The following is a 13,444-nucleotide window of genomic DNA, read 5'->3' as shown; positions in this document are numbered from 1 at the left end:
GGGGGGTATTAAAATTGCAACATGTTAGCTACTTTGGAGATGAACAGAAACAATGTCTTTGGTGTGTTGACATGATGAATATCCCCAAGACTTACATATTTCCATTCTTGAAATGCATTGGGAGTCAAACTGAGTCTTTGTAAACTGTGTCAGTATGAAAAAACAAAATAAGCATCTACATATTACATTAACCCCTATTCAATGATTGATAATTCTGGTAACAACTAGGGTCAAGTGTACTACTACATGGTAGCTGAATAAACCCAGTATTCATTGAAACAACGCGGATGTGTTAGGAAGTGTCACGCCTACATGGAATGCTGCACTGCGCCTGCGCAGACAGGCTCTGCTGAACCAGCGGAACACATTGTTTTTTGACAAGTAAAAAGACAGTCTTGTTTACACGTCAGGCTTGACAGGTGTGTCGCTTCTCTAGACTACGGCAGTCCAAACAAAACTATTCAAATTATGAATAATGAAACTATTATGGGGGGAAGAAACAAATAATACACGTTGTCCCGGAGCGAAAACATTCTCTTCCGTAATGGTCATACAGGCCACCTCGCAGAACGCACTTCAACAGACACCATGTTACACACCGACACAATCTAATTCGGGAACTGTCTAGTACTACGTTCTTTACTTCAAACTACTGCTACAAAATGTCGTTGTAAAAAGGTAACAAGTTCGCTTAGTGGTGTAAAGAAACTCTCGACCCCCTTCCTTTCAGAGCGGGGAGCCCTCGACTTCAACTCAGCTACAGTAACAACCATCACCTCAAAAAGAGGAACAAACATTTAGCTATTTGTTCTGCATTCTTTACATAAAAACGAACAACATGGCATCAAAAGCTACATTTTTTATCATCTCCTGTGTTCAAATATACAAATCTGAAACGGGTTTCCATGTTTCTCTCTTACCTCGGCTTTCTAGGAATCAACAGTTCCAGAATCCCACTGAGAAAGTGAAACTTATTTCCCCCAAAAATCTGACTGGCAGGCAGTGACGTCAGAGCTGGAAACGCCACCGGTCAGAGAGTCAGTGGAGATGTTTGTCCATGTAAGGCAGTCATATTCCCGTGTAATGGAGTACTTTGTCCATGTAAGGCAGTCATATTCCCGTGTAATGGAGTACTTTGTCAGTAAGCAGCATATGCCCTGTGAATGAGTACTTTGGTTCCATCAGGCAGTCATATTCCCGGTAAATGGAGATTTGTCCATGTTAAGGATCAATTCCGGATGGGAGTACTGTCAGAAGGCATCAATTCCCGACTGAGTAATTGTCCAGTAAGTGAAATTCAGGTAAGGGAGTACTTTCCTGTAAGGCATCATTCGCCTGGTAAGATACTTTTCCAGAAGGCAGGTCAACCCGGATGAAGTAGTTTGCTCCATGTACGGCAGTCCATTATCCGGTAATGGATGTATGTCCATGTAGGCAGGCATATCCCGCGTATGGGAGTATTGCCAGTAAGTGATCCATACTCCCGTTATGGAGTATCTGTCATGTAGGCAGTCATATTCCGTGTAGTGAAGCATTTGTCCATGTATGCAGCAATATCCGGTTAATGCTATACTTGGTCATGTAAGGCAGTATATTCCCGTGTAATGAGACCTTGTCCATGTAAGCATCAATCTCCGGTTAGGTACTTGTCCATGTAAGGCAGCATATTCCCGTGTAAGGAGTACTTTGTCCATGAAGGCATACCGTTAATGAGTACTTGTCAGTAAGAGTCATATCCCCGTGTGAATGAGTTCGTTCCATGTAAGTGCAGTCATTCCCGTGGGTATAGAGTACTTTGTCCAGTAAGCAGTCATATCCGTGTATGAGACTTTTGTCCATGTATGCAGTCGAGATCCCCGGAAGGGACTTGTCCAGGTAGGGCAGTCATCCCATAAGGTATGTGTCCATGTAGACATATCCCTGGATGGGTGTATATGTCCATGTAGAGCTTCAAATTCCCGGGAAGAGTATTTGTCCAATCAGTAGATTCCCGTGATGGATACTGCCATGTAAGGCAGTCAGATTCCCGTAAGAGTATTGGGCCAGTAAGGCAAGTAACGGGAAGATGGAGATTGTCCATGGTAAAGCATCATATTCCGGTAGAATGCGGCTCTTGTCCAGTGTATCGGTAATTAATCAGATAGGCAACATTAACCATGTAATGTAAACCATTAACTGTAATCCAGTATCGACAAATCGCATGTTAACTCGCCGATAGTAAGTCATGTAAAATGTAATATTGTATCCATTAACTATTAATTAAACATCAAATACGTCTTGTAAATAAATGCCATGGAAAACTAATTCATAGCACGATATGGAAACATTAATGCCATTAGAGAGTGGAATAACCATTGTAAACTGAATAATCATGTGGTAACATTAAACAGTTAAGGGAATAATCATGTAAACTGAATTAATCCATGGCAGAACATTAACACAGTAATCGTTGGTAATTAATTACATGAAACTAATTTAATCCCGTACGGCTGAAATAGCCATAAACTTAAATCCTTAAACTGTAATAATATCCATACGCTTGTAATTAATCAGTAAACTGCAATACACTGTCAACTGTAATTTATCCTGAAACGTAATAAATCCAGTACCTGAATAATCCATTGTAAACGCAATAATTCATGCAACTGTAATTAAGCAGTAACGAATGTTGTAATCATAAACGTAATAACGCCATGTAAACTGTAATTAATCCATGTACGCTGTAATTAATCCATGTAAACTGTAATTAATCCATGTACGCAGTCATTAATTCATGTAATCAGGCATTAATCCATGTTTAGCAATGAATAGATATTTTGATCAAAACAGATCGTAAAACATTTCAAATGCAGCCTGAGTGCTTTTTCATTCATGACATTTTTTCAAATAGTGCCCGTTGTGCTGTGCTGTGCTGTGCTCCGCCCTAGGAGACTCACGGCCGGATGTGATACAGCCTGGGAGGCTGACATTTTTAACAAATATATTTATTTGGTTAATTCAGATTTTTCACGTGGTGCTGCAGCACGCTCAACACCCCTACTTCCCACGGCTATGCTTACATGGATTAATGACTGCTTACATGGATCAATGACTGCTTACATGGATTAATGACCACTTACATGGATTAATTATTGCTTACATGTATTAATGATTGCTTACATGGATTAATGACCGCTTACATGGATTAATGACTGCTTACATGGATTAATGACCACCTACATGGATTAATGACGGCTTACATGGATGCATGACTGCTTACATGGATTAATTACTGCTTACATTGACTAATTGCGGCTTACATGTATTGATCACTGCTTACATGAATTAATTACGGCTTCCGTGGATAAATTACTGCTTACATGGATTGATTACTGCTTACATGGACTAATGACTGCCTTACATGGACAAAGTACTCCATTACACGGGCATTTTCAAAATGAACCTCATTCACCTTTGTGAGCGCACGGTAAGCCATATCAGACAGGGCTGGTTTCTGCTTTCTGCTTCACCACGTATGTTTGCCATGCAAAACAGTTTGCATGTCCTGGATTCAATGCAAATCGTGATAACAGTACAAGGATCCTTGATTTGGTGCGTTCTAATTAGCCGTACAATAAAGCAGTGTTATAATAATTTGTCTCACTTCGTTTTTAGTCCCAGATGGCACACTATTCCCTACGTAGTGCACTACTTTTGACCAGAATGGCACCCTATTCCCTACGTAGTGCACTACTTTTGACCAGAATGGCACCCTATTCCCTACGTAGTGCACTACTTTTTTACCAGAGCCCTATGTGATGCAGTCTGACTGTCTGATTCCACAGATAGGGTAACAGGGGGAGAGATTCAGTCTGACTCTCTGATTCCACAGCTAGGGTAACAGGGGGAGAGATTCAGTCTGACTCTCTGATTCCACAGCTNTCAGTCTGACTCTCTGATTCCACAGCTAGGGTAACAAGGGGAGAGAATCAGTCTGACTCTCTGATTCCACAGCTAGGGTAACAGGGGGATAGATTCAGTCTGACTCTCTGATTCCACAGCTAGGGTAACAAGGGGAGAGAATCAGTCTGACTCTCTGATTCCACAGCTAGGGTAACAGGGGGAGAGAATCAAGTTAAATACAGATTTACCACACTTTTTTTCTAGTCTTTGGATCATAACAGTGTTTGTCTCTCGTAGATTCGCCAAAACCACCTTCCGGTTGTGGGTTATCCTTCCTTCACCAGATTAACGTCTTGGAACAGAGTTTGGTGCAATTTTGATTTGATTTTGTTTCTGGTCGCAACCGGGTCGTAAAAGTGTTGTTGGAGTTAGATTATCCACGAGGATCTTCCTCTTGTCTGTCTGGATGGCGATACAGGAGGAGTCTCCCCTTAAACACACCAAACTAAATATTATAATGGTACATGTCCTGCAGAGATAATCAAGGGATCCTTACATGCCAGACAATATTCTAAAACGCCCTGTCTCAACATCGCTGGGTGTGGTGGATTGTAATTTAAGGGGAAAAAAGCCTGTTGTCACCATGCCGTGATACATGGCTGTTGGCTCCTACAATGGCTTTACTGTCACGTGTCACGGCAAGTTGTCACCATGACAAGAAGTAAACCTTCACTTGATAAGAGCTTTTGATATAAAACAGGTAGCTACATTGACACTGACGCTTATCATCTAGATAAATGTTCACATGAATCGACTTAGCAATGTGTTTGGGCATGTTTTAGCATTACTCTGTTGTCACCATTATCAATTCCTTTACGTTGTTGACTCACTCTGTGTCTTGATGTGTCAAGCTGTACACACCACATCTGTATACCACTATGCCTCATCTGTATACCACTATGCCTCTTCTGTATACCACTATGCCACATCTGTATACCACTATGCCTCATCTGTTTACCACTATGCCTCTTCTGTATACCACTATGCCTCATCTGTTTACCACTATGCCTCTTCTGTATACCACTATGCCTTCTATCTGTATACCACTATGCCTCATCTGCTATCTGTATACCACTATGCCTTCATCTGTTTATCACTTATGCCTCATCTGTATAACCCACTATGCCACATTCTGTTTACCACTATGCCTCATCTGTTTACCACTATGCCTCATCTGTTTACCACTATGCCTCATCTGTTACCACTATGCCCTCATCTGTTTACCACTATGCCTCATCTGGTTTACACTATGCCTCTCTGTTACACTATGCCTCATCTGTTTACCACTATGCCTCATCTGTATACCACTATGCCTCATCTGTTTACCACTATTGCCTCATCTGTTTACCACTATCCTCATCTGTTTACCACTATGCCTCATCTGTTTACCACTATGCCTCATCTGTATACCACTATGCCTCATCTGTTTACCACTATGCCTCTTCTGTATACCACTATGCCTCTTCTGTTTACCACTATGCCTCATCTGTATTACCACAGCCTCATCTGTTTACCACTATGCCTCTTCTGTATACCACTATGCCTCTTCTGTTTACCACTATGCCTCATCTGTGTTACCACTATGCCTCATCTGTATACCCACTATGCCTCTTCTGTATACCACTATGCCTCATCTGTATTACCACTATGCCACATCTAAGAGTTAACAGCAAACCATGTGTCAAGCCTGTTGTCAACTTCACAAGGAGGAGTCTAACACAACAAGGAGGAGTCTAACACAACAAGGAGGAGTTACCACAAACAAGGAGAGTCTAACACAACAAGGAGGAGTCCAACACAACAAGGAGGAGTCTAACACAACAAGGAGGAGTCTAACACAACAAGGAGGAGTCTACCTCAACAAGGAGGAGTCTAACACAACAAGGAGGAGTCTACCACAACAAGGAGGAGTCTAACACAACAAGGAGGAGTCCAACACAACACGGAGGAGTCTAACACAACAAGGAGGAGTCCAACACAACAAGGAGGAGTCTACCACAACAAGGAGGAGTCTAACACAACAAGAGGAGGTCCAACACAACACGGAGGAGTCTAACACAACAAGGAGGAGTCCAAACACAACAAGGAGGAGTCTAACACAACAAGGAGGAGTCTAACACAACAAGGAGGAGTCCAACACAACAAGGAGGAGTCTAGCACAAGGAGGAGTCTAACACAACAAGGAGGAGTCCAACACAACAAGGAGGAGTCTAGCACAAGGAGGAGTCTAACACAACAAGGAGGAGTCTAACACAACAAGGAGGAGTCTAGCACAACAAGGAGGAGGAGTCTAACACAACAAGGAGGAGTCCAACACAACAAGGAGGAGTCTACCACAACAAGGAGGAGTCTACCACAACAAGGAGGAGTCTAACACAACAAGGAGGAGTCCAACACAACAAGGAGGAGTCTACCACAACAAGGAGGATCACCACACAAGAGGAGTCTAACACAACAAGGAGGAGTCTAGCACAACATTGAGAGGAGTCTAACACAACAAGGAGGAGTCCAACACAACAAGGAGGAGTTCTACCTCAACAAGGAGGAGTCTAACACAACCAAGGAGGAGTCTAGCACAACAAGGAGGAGTCTACCACAACAAGGAGGAGTCCAACACAACAAGGAGAGTCCAACACAACAAGGAGGAGTCCTGTTGTAGACAACATACATCAGTATGACAAGCCAACCTCTACTCATCTAAAGATGCTGTGACTATCATAAAATTGCGTACAGTGTTATTTTTAAAAATGACATTGAGATGGTATATTTCAAACAAATTACAGCTCCTTAGATCTGTTGTGAGTAGCCTAATGGGTGAAGGTTAAAAAAAAAACATATTTTCTCTTAGCGTTTTTCTGTACAACTTCAGAGGGTTTCTACAACTCATTACCTTGTGCTGCCTGGGAGCAGTTTTGTAAACTACTTTTCACACCACACATTAATACGAGTATCAGTAGAAGATCAAGCGTGTAGATCAACCCAGAAGATTGGAGGCCTATTGTGCAGTTTGTTTCCCTGCCCTGGGATCCCCTTACGGTGTATACAGGTTCTAGGACAACCTCACTGAAAGGTAATCTCATTTGTAATGCGTGACAGCTTATTAGTCTACTTTACTGGCAATGGATGGGCCCGCTAGTCCTAGTACTCCCTTCTGTCAGAGCTGAGTTCAAACAGACGCACCGGAACCAATCAGAAAACAATTACCATCCTCCATGAAAACTAACTCCATACAGCAATCAGGTGGCAGTTATGTTGTTCAGCTGAGAGTAAATGATCAAGTCTCTGTGAAGTAGACATTGTATGGTGGGGGGGGGGATAAGGGACAAGGGACTACTGATACGGAAGTCTACGGTACTGTATTGATAAACCCTGTCAGTGTCCAGTTGGTCAGGATCCATTGCTACAGTACGTCGGGTGAAGGACTGTCATTACACAGAAGACAGCGTACAGCAGAGCAGACAGATGGAGTAGGCTGAAGAGTCAGGTGGCATGCAGACTCAGTTTGATGATAGTAACATGATGATAGTAAACATGATGATAGTAAACGTGTTGATAGTAAACATGATGATAGTAAACATGATGATAGTAAACGTATGATAGTAACATGATGATAGTAAACGTGATGATAGTAAACATGATGATAGTAAACATGTTGATAGTAAACATGATGATAGTAAACATGTTGATAGTAAACATGTTGATAGTAAACATAATGATAGTAAACATGATGATAGAAACATGATGATAGTAAACATGTTGATAGTAAACATGATGATAGTAAACATGATGATAGTAAACGTGATGATAGTAAACATGTGATAGTAAACATGATGATAGTAAACATGATGATAGTAACATGATGATAGTAAATGTGATGATAGTAAACATGATGATAGTAAACATGATGATAGTAAACATAATGATAGTAAACATGATGATAGTAAACATGATGATAGTAAACATGATGATAGTAAATGTGATGATAGTAAACATGATGATAGTAAACATGATGATAGTAAACATAATGATAGTTAAACATGATGATAAGTAAACATGATGATAGTAAACATGTTGATAGTAAACATGATGATAGTAAACATGATGATAGTAAACGTGATGATAGTAAACATGATGATAGTAAACGTGATGATAGTAAACATGATGATAGTAAACTGTTGTAGTAAACATGATGATAGTAAACATGATGATAGTAAACATGTTGATAGTAACATGATGATAGTAAACATGATGATAGTAAACATGTTGATAGTAAACGTGTTGATAGTAAACGTGATGATAGTAAACGTGATGATAGTAAACATGATGATAGTAAACATGTTGATAGTAAACGTGATGATAGTAAACATGTGATAGTAAACATGATGATAGTAAACATGATGATAGTAAACGTGTTGATAGTAAACGTGATGATAGTAACGTGATGATAGTAAACATGATGATAGTAACATGATGATAGTAAACATGATGATAGTAAACATGATGATAGTAAACGTGATGATAGTAAACATGATGATAGTAAACGTGATGATAAGTTGTTCCTTCTTCTATAGGATGTTCCTTCTCTTCTATAGGGTGTTCTGTATATTCTATAGGGTGTTCTGTATATTCTGAGGTGTCTGTATATTCTGTAGGTGTTCTGTAATTCTGTAGGTGTTCTGTATATTCTATAGGGTGTCTGTATATTCTGTAGGGTGTTCTGTATATTCTGAGGGTGTTCTGTATATTCTATAGGGTGTTCTGTATATTCTATAGGGTGTTCTGTATATTCTGTAGGGTGTTCTGTATATTTCATATAGGGTTTCTGTATATTCTGTAGGGGTGTTCTGTATATTCTATAGGGTGTTCTGTATATTCTATAGGGTGTTCTGTATATTCTATAGGGTGTTCTGTATATTCTGTAGGGTGTTCTGTATATTCTGTAGGTGTTCTGTTCTGTTAGGTTCTGTATTCTGTAGGTGTTCTGTATATTCTGTAGGGTTTCTGTATATTCTATAAGGTGTTCTGTATATTCTGTGGGGGTTCTGTATATTCTGTAGGGTGTCCTGTATATTCTGTAGGGTGTTCTGTATATTCTGTAGGGTGTTCTGTATATTCTGTAGGGATCAGTTTTGCAATTTAATAAAATAGATTACATGGACTGGGAGGGACCTGATCCAAGATCAGTACTCCTAGTCTTATGAATCCGGGCCATGGTCTTCGTAATGCCACTTCCCTCTCTCTTTGTTCACTAAAGCTCATCAATGAAAACTCTATAGAGTCCTGTCAGTCAAAGGAGATCAAGATCGTGAAAGATATGGAAGCTCTGCCATATCATAGACACCGGCTGTGTCCCAAATAGGACCCTCTTATTTAGGCACTACTTTTGACCAGGTCCATGTAGGGAATACGATACTAATCAGCAATGCAAGCCACTGCATTGACTCTTTTTGACTCCAAAAGAGAGTGGATAACCACAACAAAAGTGTGGAAGACACGCAGAAAAACACGCAGAAACACACAGAAGACACGCAGAAGACACACAGAAGACACGCAGAAGACACACAGAAGACACGCAGAAGACACACAGAAGACACGCAGAAAGACACACAGAAGACACACAGAAGACACCAGAAGACACACAGAAGACACAGACACACAGAAGACACGCAGAAGACACGTAGAAGACACGTAGAAGACACGCAGAAGACACGTAGAAGACACGCAGAAGACACACAGAAGACACACAGAAGAACACGTAGAAGACACGCAGAAGACACGCAGAAGACACACAGAAGACACACAGAAGACACGTAGAAGACACGCAGAAGACACGCAGAAGACACGCAGGAGACACGCAGAAGACACACAGAAGACACACAGAAGACACACAGAAGACACGTAGAAGACACGCAGAAGACACGCAGAAGACACGTAGAAGACACGCAGAAGACACGCAGAAGACACGTAGAAGACACACAGAAGACACACAGAAGACACACAGAAGACACGTAGAAGACACACAGAAGACACACAGAAGACACGCAGAAGACACACAGAAGACACACAGAAGACACACAGAAGACACACAGAAGACACACAGAAGACACCACAGAAGACACGCAGAAGACGCGCAGAAGACACACAGGAAGACACACAGAAGACACACAGAAGACACGCAGAAGACGCGCAGAAGACACACAGAAGACACACAGAAGAACGCAGAAGACACGTAGAAGACACGTAGAAGACACGTAGAAGACACGTAGAAGACACACAGAAGACACACAGAAGACACGCAGAAGACACGTAGAAGACACGTAGAAGACACGTAGAAGACACGTCGAAGACACACAGAAGAACACACAGAAGACACACAACAAAAGCGCAGAAGCACACACAGAAGCGACACACAACAAAAGCGCAGAAGACACACAGAAGACACACAGAAGACACACAACAAAAGCGCAGAAGACACACAACAAAAGCGCAGAAGACACACAGAAGACACACAGAAGACACACAGAAGACACACAACAAAAGCGCAGAAGACACACAACAAAAGCGCAGAAGACGCACAACAAAAGCGCAGAAGACACACAACAAAAGCGTTACCCTGAAGGCACTAATCAAACAACTCCCAAAACTAGATGGCCAATCAGATAACACCTAATGAATTCTAACCCTAATGTAAATATTCATTAGTATGATAAAACAGAGCCAATCCACGCCTACAGCTATTAAACGGTTTATAGAATCTCAGCGTCAAAACAGAGACTGAACATCTGCAGATCAGCTCCAATGCTTCATGGGTAAACTTTTCAAATATTTTTTTTCTATCTGTGTACATCTCTAATCTATCTGATCTGCTTTCAGAGATTTATCATGAGAATCATTTTATAGCAACGGTTGATCATTTTGATATTGCCTTTTATTTGTCTGTAAAATTAACAATGTTTCAATTTTTTTTATTTTTTTTTATTGACAAGCTAGTACAAAAAAAAGTCTGCTTTCAATGTGCTTTTAACATTCGAGTTGAGGATTGTGGGTTAAAAATGGCCCATGTTAAATTCCGTGAGAGTGAAAGGCACTGATGATGTGTTTCAGGAAGAGATCAGAAGGCCCGCGGAGAGGAACAGCACCAACCAGACCTCGAAAAGATTACCAGCAACACGTCTCGGTTCAAAACAAGGGAACGTTTCATATCAAATTCTGCCTGAGAGTGAAAGGAACGTGGTGTTCGTGGAGGAGGTACAGGCAGAGTTTAGTTTGGGAGAGATTAGAGGCTCGATGACGATCACGGGAAACATAGACAAACAGGTCTGCTGCCATTTCTACTGGGTATTTCATAGTGTTGGATATGAGGGTGATAAGTCCTGCAGTATTTCATAGTGTTTTTGGTATTGATATGGTGATATAGTTTCCTGTTTAGTATTTTTATATTAGTTGTTGGATATGAGGGTGATAAGTTCTTGTAGTATTTCTATATGTGTTGGATATGAGGGTGATAAGTCTGTCAGTATTTCATAGTTGTTGGATATGAGGGTGATAAGTACTGTATGTATTTTCATAGTGTTGGATATGAAGGTGTTGTTGGATTTAAGTTGAGAGTGAATCCTGTAGTATTTCATAGTGTTGGATATGAGGTGTGATACGTCCTGTGTTGGATATGAGGGTGATACGTTCTGCAGTATTTCATAGTGTTGGATATGAGGGTGATAAGTCCTGTAGTATTTCATAGTGTTGGATATGAGGGTGATAAGTCCTGTAGTATTTCATAGTGTTGGATATGAGGGTGATACGTCCTGTGTTGGATATGAGGGTGATACTTCTGCAGTATTTATAGTGTTGGATAATGAGGGTGATAAGTCCTGTAGTATTTCATAGTGTTGGTATGAGGGTGATAAGTCCTGCAGTATTTCATAGTGTTGGATATGAGGGCGATAAGTCCAGTGTTGGATATGAGGGTGATAAGTTCTGCAGTATTTCATAGTGTTGGATATGGGGTGATAAGTCCTGCAGTATTTCATGTGTTGGATATGAGGGTGATAAGTCCAGTGTTGGATATGAGGGTGTAAGTTCTGCAGTATTCATAGTGTTGATAGAGGGGAATAGTCTGCAGTATTTCATAGTGTTGGATATGAGGTGATAAGTCCTGCAGTATTTCATAGTGTTGGATATGAGGGTGATAAGTCCTGCAGTATTTCATAGTGTTGGATATGAGGTGATAAGTCCTGCAGTATTTCATAGTGTTGGATATGAAGGTGATAAGTCTGTAGTATTTCATAGTGTTGGATATGAAGGTGATAAGTCCTGTAGTATTTCATAGTGTTGGATATTGAGGGTGTAACGTCCTGTAGTATTTCATAGTGTTGGATATGAGGGTGATAAGTCCTGTAGTATTTCATAGGTTGGATATGAGGGTGATAAGTCCTGCAGTATTCATAGTGTTGGATATGAGGTGGGTCCGGGACAGTCAGTAATGTCCCCTATATAATAGTCATGTTGCAGTGGGTTTACTTGGCCTGTGTCCCAATGTTTGAGCTGGCTGAAAGGCTCCTGGCAGCAGGAATGATGATGTTGGCAGCTCTCAGGAGGGAAAGAAGCTCTCATATGAAAAAGGACGTCAGGATATCTCTCTCTCTCTCTCTCTCTCTCTCTCTCTCTCTCTCTCTCTCTCTCTCTCTCTTATCTCCTCCTTCTCTCTCTCTCTCTCTCTCTCTCTCCTCTCTCTCTCTCTCTCTCTCTCTCTGTCTCGTCTCTCTCTCTCTCTGCTCTCTGTTCTGCGCCCCCTTTCTCTCTCTCCTCTCTCTCTCCTTCTCTCTCTCTCTCATTCCTCTCTCTCTCTCCTCCTCTCTTCTCTCTCTCTCTCTCTCTCTCTCTCTCTCTCTCTTCTCTCTCTCTCTCTCTCTCTGCTCCTCTTTCTGCCCCCACCCCTCTCTCTCTTCTCTCTCTCTCTCAATTCAATTCAATTCAATTGACCTTTATTGACATGGCAAGTTCATTACTACTTACATTGTCAAAGTATACATATCGAAAAAATACAAATCAAATATATACTACAAAATAATATATATTTATATATAAACAATGGGTGGAGACAACAGCATAATAATAGTAGCAGTGGACATGGGATTACCATTAACAACAACTACAACAACAATATTAATCAGAACAACAATACATTACAGCAACAGTAGTAGACCAGTGTCACATGACTGAGAAGACACATGACCTGGTAGTAGACCAGTTGTCAACATGACTGAGAAGACACATGACCTGGTAGTAGACCAGTGTCAACATGACTAAGAAAACACATGACCTGGTGTGAAAGACAAAACAACACAAGTTGGGAAATATTATCAACATTACTTTGCCCTTTTCACTGTCTGTCCCTCAGGTTGTGGCAGCAGGAGGACACATATTTGGCTGCCAAAACTGCACATTTGGGCTTTTCACCCAATAAATTTTGTTTTATAGTTTCAAATTCTTTGCATTGAATTAT

General features: G+C 40.9%; 1 long non-coding RNA gene across 1 annotated transcript in view; it reads right to left on the bottom strand.

Annotated features, from left to right (window-relative positions):
• Positions 1–1,012, bottom strand: part of LOC112073427 (uncharacterized) — a 157,038-nt gene extending 156,026 nt beyond the window's left edge. The window contains exon 1 of the long non-coding RNA XR_002894527.2: positions 921–1,012. This is a non-coding gene — a long non-coding RNA (uncharacterized lncRNA). The remainder of the gene's footprint in view (positions 1–920) is intronic.
• Positions 1,013–13,444: the final 12,432 nt, after the last annotated feature.

The sequence above is a fragment of the Salvelinus sp. IW2-2015 genome, unplaced genomic scaffold (assembly GCF_002910315.2).
Source record: "Salvelinus sp. IW2-2015 unplaced genomic scaffold, ASM291031v2 Un_scaffold2259, whole genome shotgun sequence".
NCBI classification, from domain to species: Eukaryota; Metazoa; Chordata; class Actinopteri; order Salmoniformes; family Salmonidae; genus Salvelinus; species Salvelinus sp. IW2-2015.
The sequence above is the reverse complement of the archived record's forward strand: the minus strand, read 5'-3'. Positions and strand labels throughout refer to the sequence as shown.